Raw genomic sequence first — 8,936 nt, 5'->3', positions numbered from 1 at the left:
AGAATTCAAGCGATTGAACATTGTGACTTGGAACTGGAAGTCAAGAGACTCCTCAGGTATAAGCCTTCAGTCATCGGTCCTATGAAATCGCTTACAATACTGGATGTTTAGTTCACAATGTTGCTCAGATGACAGCGAGTTTGAAATGCTTGAATGCCATTTTACAATGAATCTGCTGCTGCTCCTTTAGCACAAAATTCAGTTTCTGGTTATTTAACATTGTCGTGAAGTTTCGATCAAGAAAAGCCAATTGACTTTTTGTATCTTTCATGGGTAGAACAATAGCAGGATTCATTTTGAGGACCTAATTATATCCTCGGCCCTGTTTGTTTTAGATTATGACAACCGATTGTAGAGTCCCCGACCGATAATTGCAGCCAAAATTGCACTAAATTTGTGTCCAATAATCGGTTGGGGACCCCACAATCAATTGTCATAATCTAAAATAAACAGGACATTAACTCTACTTCATAATTGCATTCAAAGTTAATTGAAGTGTTCAGTTTAGACTGGACTTGTGAGGAGAGTAACATAGATCTGAAACAGATCTGGTTCTCCACGGTGTTCAGTGTTCAGTTTTGACTGACAGCTAGATGTGCCACATGGCATTCCAAGAGGAAGGCCATGTCAGCAATTACAGCTGCATAAAGCTGTCAATTTTCTAGAATCTTAATGTGCAGCCTATAAATAGGCTTGTAGTGACTGTAACAAGGAGTTCTTTGGAAGATTGCTAAAATTTCAGTTCCTGGGGTATCTTTGGGAAAGGTTTTGAGGAGAGTTCTTCTCTGTGGGAGTGGAGTTCGTTTCCTTCATAGCAAGGTCATGATTCTCCTCTTCCTTTTTAATTTTTTTGTTTCTTTTCTTTGTTAATGCAAAAGGTCCTGTTGTCCTATCCTTACCTGAATTTTTTTGTTCTAGATCTGTTCCTTTCTCCTTGTTACAACTCATGCAATTACCATTCGTTTTTATGTCATAAATGTTTTGAAAATCTTGAAGATCTTTCTTAAAGACGATGTTCTCCGTCAGAGAAATGAGCACTCAGTTCTTTCTCACTGTCTCATTGGAAATAATCCCTATGAACAATAATTCCATGGAAAGTTTTGGACCGGATCACAAGCAGAGTTATGTTTCTGCTCGTGATTGTTCACTGAATTCTACTCCTCTGTCATGTCACATCCCTGCTCGTGTGAGGATTCCATTGCCTCTTGATCCAATGAAGATTTGGAACGAATAAAAAAGTGTTACGAATCTTTGTAAACCAGTCCTATAAATTCCTTTCCCTACTAATCCTGATCTCTTAGATAAACCGGCAACCTTTTAGTTCTAAACTCCCGGTTCATTGAGGCCGAGAGCAGCAGATCCAGCTACTTACCTTCAATCACTTCAAAATTCCATACCTTACCTTCAATCACTTCAAAATTCCATACCTTACTAAAATTTATGAGCCACACTTTCAACGAAAAACTTACAATATTAGAGGTTTCCTTCTTAATCTCCGACAAAACAATGGATTCCAAGTCTAAAATGCAAGGATCTCATGCTTTACAATAGAACTTGTAGGAATTCCTTATTACCTGCTTCAGTTGGAATGATACTCCATTCTTAATCCCTCATTGTTTATACTTGAAATAGACTTCTTTGTCAATCCACTTCTACTGGGATATGAACTACATCGTCTGGTATCAGAGCTCAGTTCGAGCAGAAATTTTCATTTCTCTCCAATCCTGTGCTATATTCCAGCATGTTTACTCGTCAGTAAGATCTACCACTACGAAATACAATCTGTTAAATAATTTCAGCCTGAAGTAGTGCTATTACTGTCATCTTGTCTTCCATTACTCTTTGAGCTGTTCTTCTTCGTGTTTACTATCAAACCGACTGGCTTTGGAGACAATTAATCTGCAAACTCATTTGCAACTTCAAGATCAAACGAATCTAGAACATTTTTTTACCTAACTAAGTGTACTGTGAGGATCAAACTCTCAGTTTAAGTCCACCATAACCAAATGGCTTTCAAGCTACCATCCTTAGATTCTTTGAATTTTATACGTCCAGAGCTTAATCTCTTAATTCGGCCAATTTAATTTTGGCTATATACTGATTCCTGAATCAGATATCTACACAAGCTCCTTGTGATTCCATTCTTAACTCACTACTTCTTATTCTCGGAACTACCTCTGGTTCATTGCATCTTTCCTTGATTCAGGAAGAAGAGATCAGACCCTTGGTAACTCTCATGATAAGTTACAACCTATGATCTATGACTATATTATGTTAACTGTTAGTATTTCGTTCATTCCATCGGTTTGGTACAAGAATGCTGAGATGGAAGTTTTCAATACAAAACGATCACATGTAAGAAGTTGAGATGGTTTTGAGAGGAAGCTCGATCTAAAGTTGATGGAGAGATCAGTCGCTGAAGTTTTGTTCCGCAGAAGAGCTCGTGGATGGCAAAACAACTTCCATTTTCAGATTTGGAATTGAGACTTGTAGCAACGGAGTTTTAAATCTGATGAACAGGCCAAACATCAATAAATGATACGACTGATCAAGAGCACTAGTAGGACGTTGTTCAGCAGAAATAAAATGCCAAGTACAACAATTCCTCACTTGACTCTGGATGGGAAAAAGCTCACTCGTTTATAGATCAGCAGAACACGGAAACCATCCTGAACTGATCAGAAACTATTACCACAAGATTATTGGATTGATAATCACGGCTTGATCCACTGCCCGCTTAACGATCAGCGTTTCTCAAACCCGAATGCTCCGGCAGTCAGATTAGTGGTTTCTATTGGTTGCACAGACAAATGGAGGGAAGAGAACTCCTCCTTGCTCGAATCCAATTCCAAAATTAGAACTAGAAGCAAAATCCTTTATGGTGTGTTCGATTGCTGCACTTTCTAATGGGTTCCACCGGAAAGTAGTGCCTTAGGCTAAAAGACAGAAATTCGGACGTTTTGTTGAGCCATTTTATTGGTGTGAGAAAATGAAATGGAGGGAAAGTTGACTGATGTTGAGGGTCTGTTCTGTTACGCTACTTGTTCTGGAAAGGAAAAGGAAAATGCCTTGTTTTCCACAGAGAAAAGAAAAAAACAAGCATTCTGCTGTGTGATTGCAGGAACCTAGTAATCCTACTGATACATTATATGGCAGTACCAAAAAATGTAGGATTAACTGTAGTTTCAATAGAGCTAATGCTAGAGACAGGGTACTTCAGCTTACTGGTTCATCATATGTATTGACAATGGCAGTAGTTAAGCAAAGTTGGAACATAGTTCCTTAAATAGTAAAATAGTTTCCTTTCATTTTTTTTGTAGGTTATATTCCGATGTCTTAGTGATGTAGGATTGGGAAGAGCAATACAAGAAAGGGGAGAAAAAGAGTAGACGAAGAGAAGAGAAGGAAGAATAGAGGAAGAGTAGAAGAAGAATAGGAGAAGAAGTGAAGATTTAGAAGTAAAAGAGAAGAGATAGAGGAGAAGTAGAAGAAGAATAGGGGAAGAAGAGAATAGAAGAACAAGGGGAGAGAAGAGAGGATAAGCCACCCCAATACGTGTATGAAGGGGGGTCTGATGCTGGCTATGTATAGGTATGAGATGTCCAATCTCAACCCCAGCTAGAAATTTAGAGGTCTGGAAAGAAACGGAAGGTCATATCTCCCCGCCCTTAGGATATGTGAATCCATGGGCATAAGCAATCCTACAATGCTACCTAAGGACAAACGTGTGTTAAGAACCACATCACTGACCCTTGTATAATACTCAATAGATGTCATAAAATGATGTATTTTCATTAATAATAATGGATTTAATATAATAACAACCGGCTTTTAGGGCATTTTCAAAAAAATAAAAATGGCTTTTAGGGCATGCACTATAACAAAACTCGAGGTCGACCCAGGGTGTACTCGGTCGAATGCAAGGTCATCTCGCTCAAACTTCTGGTTGTCATGCTCGAACTTGGGAACAACCCAAGTTTTCTGAAATAAACCCATTTTTTCTAGGGCGACCATAAGTTTCAACGAGGTGACCCAAGTTTCACCGAGACAACTCCAAGTTTTCATAGAAAACTCCAAGTCCCCAAGTTTCAGCGAGGCAACCCTAAGTTTCAATGAGATGACGCTAAATTCAACTGAAACGACCCTGAGATTTACGAGACAACCCCAACTTTCCCTGTATGATCCAATTTTCTCTTCCTCTTCTTTTCCATTTTGCCGGAGTCTTCCATTTTTACGGCATCGATTTTTCTTTTTCCTTTTTCTTCCTTGTCACTTCTTCCTCTTTTTTCATTTTTTTGATGCCTCCTATTTTTTCCCACAACAAATCTTCTATTTCCTTCTTCCTCTTTTATCCCTCTTCTTCATCTTTTTCTTCTTCATCTTCTTCTACCTCCTCTTCCTAGTTACCATGGTTTTAAATTTCGACCGAAATCCGAAATTTCGGATTTCGATGGAGACCGACACCGAAACCACACAAAACCGAAATGGTCATTTATTTCGGCCGAAATTTCAACCGAAATTTCTTAATGAATAAAATGTTGTTTTTTTTTTCTGTACCAAATTTCGACCAAAAATTTAAAATTTTGGTCGAAATTTCGAAATTTCAAGGTCCGAAACCGAAATTTTGAACCTTGCTAGTTGCAACGATAGTTATCGGTGGTGGTGGAGTTGAAAAAACCAAAAAAATCAGAGAAGAAGAAAAAGAGGGCATTTCTATGGTTTATACTTCATAGGCACTTAGGGCAAACAAGTATTTTCTATTGTATGACTCCGTACAGTTGGGAACCAAAGTCTAACCCCCATCCATCGGTAATTTGAGAAACATAAGGTAAATATTCATGAATCATCAGATAAGTCAAAGAAATGAGGACAAATTGCCAATGGGGGGTATCAAAATATGAGAATTGCCAATTGGGGACACACTTTTGAAAAATTGCTAGAGAGGGTTGATAACCCACCTTTGAGAGTTTGATAACCCCATTTAGAGGGTTGATAACTCCCTTTTAGAGACTTGATAACCCACATTTCGTCCCTCTCTAACAATTTTTAAAAGTGAGTCCCCGCTGGCAATTCTCGTATTTTGATGTCCCACGTTGGCAAATTTTCTAAGAATGAAAATTATTTCCGGTTTGAAGTTTAAGTTGTTTTCCTATCGGCCGATAATTAAACACTATTGGGTGTTAAAGTAACGAATCTTTTGTAAGCCGTTCCGTTAGGGTGGCAGTCCAAATGTCAGTGCGGCTAAAAGCTCTTAACGGCCGTTACGTTCCCCGTCAACGAGCGGAGCACGTGACTCAAAACCCAGTCATGCGGATGGACGCACATAGACATGCTCAAATGTATGTACGTTGATGCATGCATAGCATAACATGTCATAGAAGATAGAAGAATCGTACATAGACATGTCCATGCTCAAATGTATGTATGTTGATGCATGCATAGTATGACATGTCATAGAAGAATCGTAATCTTTATCCAGGCTAGGGTTTGCCGTGTCCTGATTCACTGATTTCTTGTCGTTTACTTGTACAGCAGAAGGAATTTTTATCAATGGACCCAACTACCCTTGATTATAATAGGACCATATTCGCCTCTTTTTTCTACTTGGGACAGCCCCATCTAGTGTAAGAGAGTGGTTATAAATACACTAGAGGGGGCTGCCTCAAATAAAATGAAGCGGCTAATCCATTATTTCCCTTTTTTTTTTCTTTTTTTTTTGTCTTTTTATATCTTGCGTAAGAAACTGAAGGCTCATCCAAGATTCATGTAAAAAATGCTAACAAAGTGGTGGTCATATGAACACATTATGGGCCCTACATATGCGACCCGGAGGTGATTATGTTTGTTGATCTGACGTGCAAACTTAAATCTGGCTCATTGGAGTTGAATCGCGCACCTTGATCACACTCATGAGTCCAGAGTATTCAATCACTAGTCCCACAAATATAAAAAACAAGGATCAATTACCAATGGGGGACAAAAATTTGGTGGAATTATCAACGGGACCCATGCTTTTCAGAAATTATTAACGAGGGACAAAAGAGGTCTTGTCATTAAAAGCTGGACGAAAATACCCTTTTCTTAACCAACACGTTTTGCTTTTCCACTTTCTCTCTTCTATCTTCTTTCCCTCTATTTTTTTTTACTTCTTCATTTTCAACTTTGTTTTTTTTTACCTTACCAGTCATCTTCTTCATCATTTAGCCACCATTGGAGGTGGGAAAATTCAAAAATTTGAAACGTGAGTTCATTCCCATCTATCTTTCAATTTCTAGGTTTTGTTTTTCATTTGTTTTAGGGTTTTGCATTTCTCCTTCTCCCTTTCAATGGAGGATGAGGAAGATGAATCGTATGGTAGATAGAAAAAAAACGTGAAAATGAACGAGTGAAAAAAAAACAGGAAGTAAAAACGTGTTCATACGGGACTTGATAAGCCCATTCGGAATTTGGTAACCCCATTTTGATACTGGATAACTGCTACCCCAGAGACTTGAAAACCCCCTTCCAAAACTCCAGTACCGTTGGGAAATTTTAAGGGACTTGATAAGCCCATTTGTAAATTGGTAACCCCATTTTGATACTAGATAACCCCAATCCCAAATACTTGAAAACCCCCTTCCAAAACTCTAGTACGCTCGGCCAATTTTCAGGGACTTGATAAGCACATTCGGAAATTGGTAACCCCATTTTGATACTTGATAACCCCAATCCTAGAGACTTGAAAACCCCCTTCCAAAACTCCAATACCCTCGGCCAATTTTCAAAGACTTGATAAGCCCATTCATAAATTGGTAACCCCATTTTTTATACTAGATAACCCCAATCCCAGAGACTTGAAAACCCCCTTCCAAAACTCTGGTACCCTTGGCCAATTTTTAGGGACTTGATCACCCCATTCGGAAATTGGTGACCCCATTTTTTATACTAGATAATCCCAATCCTAGAGACTTAAAAACCCTCTTCCAAAACTCCAGTACCCTCGGCCAATTTTCAAGCACTTGATAAGCCCATTCGAAAATCGGTAACCCTACTTTTGAGAGTTACTACCCCCCTTCCAGAGAGTTGATAAACCCCATCTGCTACAAAACCCCCTGCCTATAGCAACTCCTCTAATGGCATTATAATTCTGCTCATGATAGAAATAACAAAAGAAATGAATGTTTTTTTCATTAAATGTGCTTCATGTATTATATCCCAATTTGTGTATTACAAAATTTTTTTTTATGTAAATCAAAAAATGTATAGCCATTCATTCATGTATTACATTAATTTTTTCTTATACAACCACTTGTCTTTAAAAAAAGTGAGTGAAGCCATCCGTGCATTATCTCTAGAACTCACCCTAAAAAACAAATCGCTTAAACCCTAAACAAGATAAATCAGAAACAGAGGAATGAAAAATAGTGCAAAACTAAAAAAGAAAAAGAAAAAGAAAACCTAAATATAAAGAGATAGATGTTAAGAACTCATCATTCAAGTTTTCAAGATTTGCCAGCAACAATGATGGCTGAAAAGGAGGAAGATGACTAGTAGGGTAAAAAATCAAAAAGGTGATAATGGAAAAGTAAAAGAAGGGGGAAGAAGGAGAAAATAAGGTCAAAAGGTGTTGTAAATGCCAAAGGGTATTTTCGTCCAGCTTTTACTGACAAGACCTCTTTTGTCCCCCTTTGATAATTTTTGAAAAGCATGGGTCCTGTTGATAATTTTGCCTAATGTTTGTCCCCCATTGGTAATTGGTCCATAAAACAATCTCGTCCGTACAAATGACGACCCAAGCTATACAAAGATCCAACGGACTGATTACTTCTTCAATCCATACCATCTCGAAGAAGTCGTGGGCTTATATGTTATGGGTACAACCTGGATATAACACGTGGCATGAGATCCGACCATCAACACTCATAGCGACAGAGAAAAACAGCCCCCTGGCCACAACACGTGGCACGGTCGTACACTAGAAGTAATCAGGAAAATTTGTATGCTTTCTACAACAAGATCTCCCCGGAATCAAACTTCAGGACCATCACCATCAGAGGGATTTCGCCATCTCCTGACCATAAGGGATACGCCGCATCCCGAAAATGTGGATGCCTCACTAAATGACTCCACAACGCCATCACATCACCTCCTACAAATAGGAACCCTCCTCTATATTAAAAGGAGATTGGCTCCCAGAGAGACAAGCAAGACAACACTAGGGTAACTTCCAACACTCCCGGTACTAAGTTCTCATTCTGTTGATCTCAACATTGACTTGAGCGTCGGAGGATTTTCTGGAGGCAAAACTAAGGGTTACATGCTGAACAGGTGGCGGACGGGACCCTCTCGCACAACCGTCCGATTCCCAGACAGATTTGAGCATCTTCAACAGGTTTTCCTGGCATTACTAAGTCAAAATAGAGTTTTTGTACGTTCAATGCACAGGCAGTGCTAGTCCAACCGAGAAAATACAGCGCTATCCACATGAAAGGATGATCTAAACCATTCATTTTTGTGGGTCCTACCGTTCATAGGTCGTGCCCGAAAAATGAGGGCCATAGGACAATCCCAACCCATTGGATATGTGAAGTTTTCACCACCCATTTTTTGTTAGCACGATAATGAAAAATTCAATATATAAATTGGTGGGCTTAGATCATCACGTCGACCTTAAGGCATTTAGCTGGACATTTTGATGGCGTTCTGATCAACAGAGCTGATCATACACACGTGGCACAAGTAGGGCCAATAAGTGCCTTTTAGGAAGAAGCCAAATAATCCCTTTCTTTTAGCATTTGATGGTAATTTTGTGAATATGGAACCCATATTGTCCCAAAGGCGGTGGGATGGGTATCCTCATGGATGATATGGCATGCATGTGAGATTAATGTACATGACACAAGAAGATTTGACTTATTTGGAGAAGACAGGTGATAAAGAAGGAATGAACGAATTCA

The sequence above is a fragment of the Tasmannia lanceolata genome, unplaced genomic scaffold (genome assembly GCF_043159265.1).
Source record: "Tasmannia lanceolata isolate RefF3 unplaced genomic scaffold, GAP_Taslan_0.1 ptg000016l, whole genome shotgun sequence".
NCBI classification, from domain to species: Eukaryota; Viridiplantae; Streptophyta; class Magnoliopsida; order Canellales; family Winteraceae; genus Tasmannia; species Tasmannia lanceolata.
Note: the sequence above shows the minus strand (reverse complement) of the source record.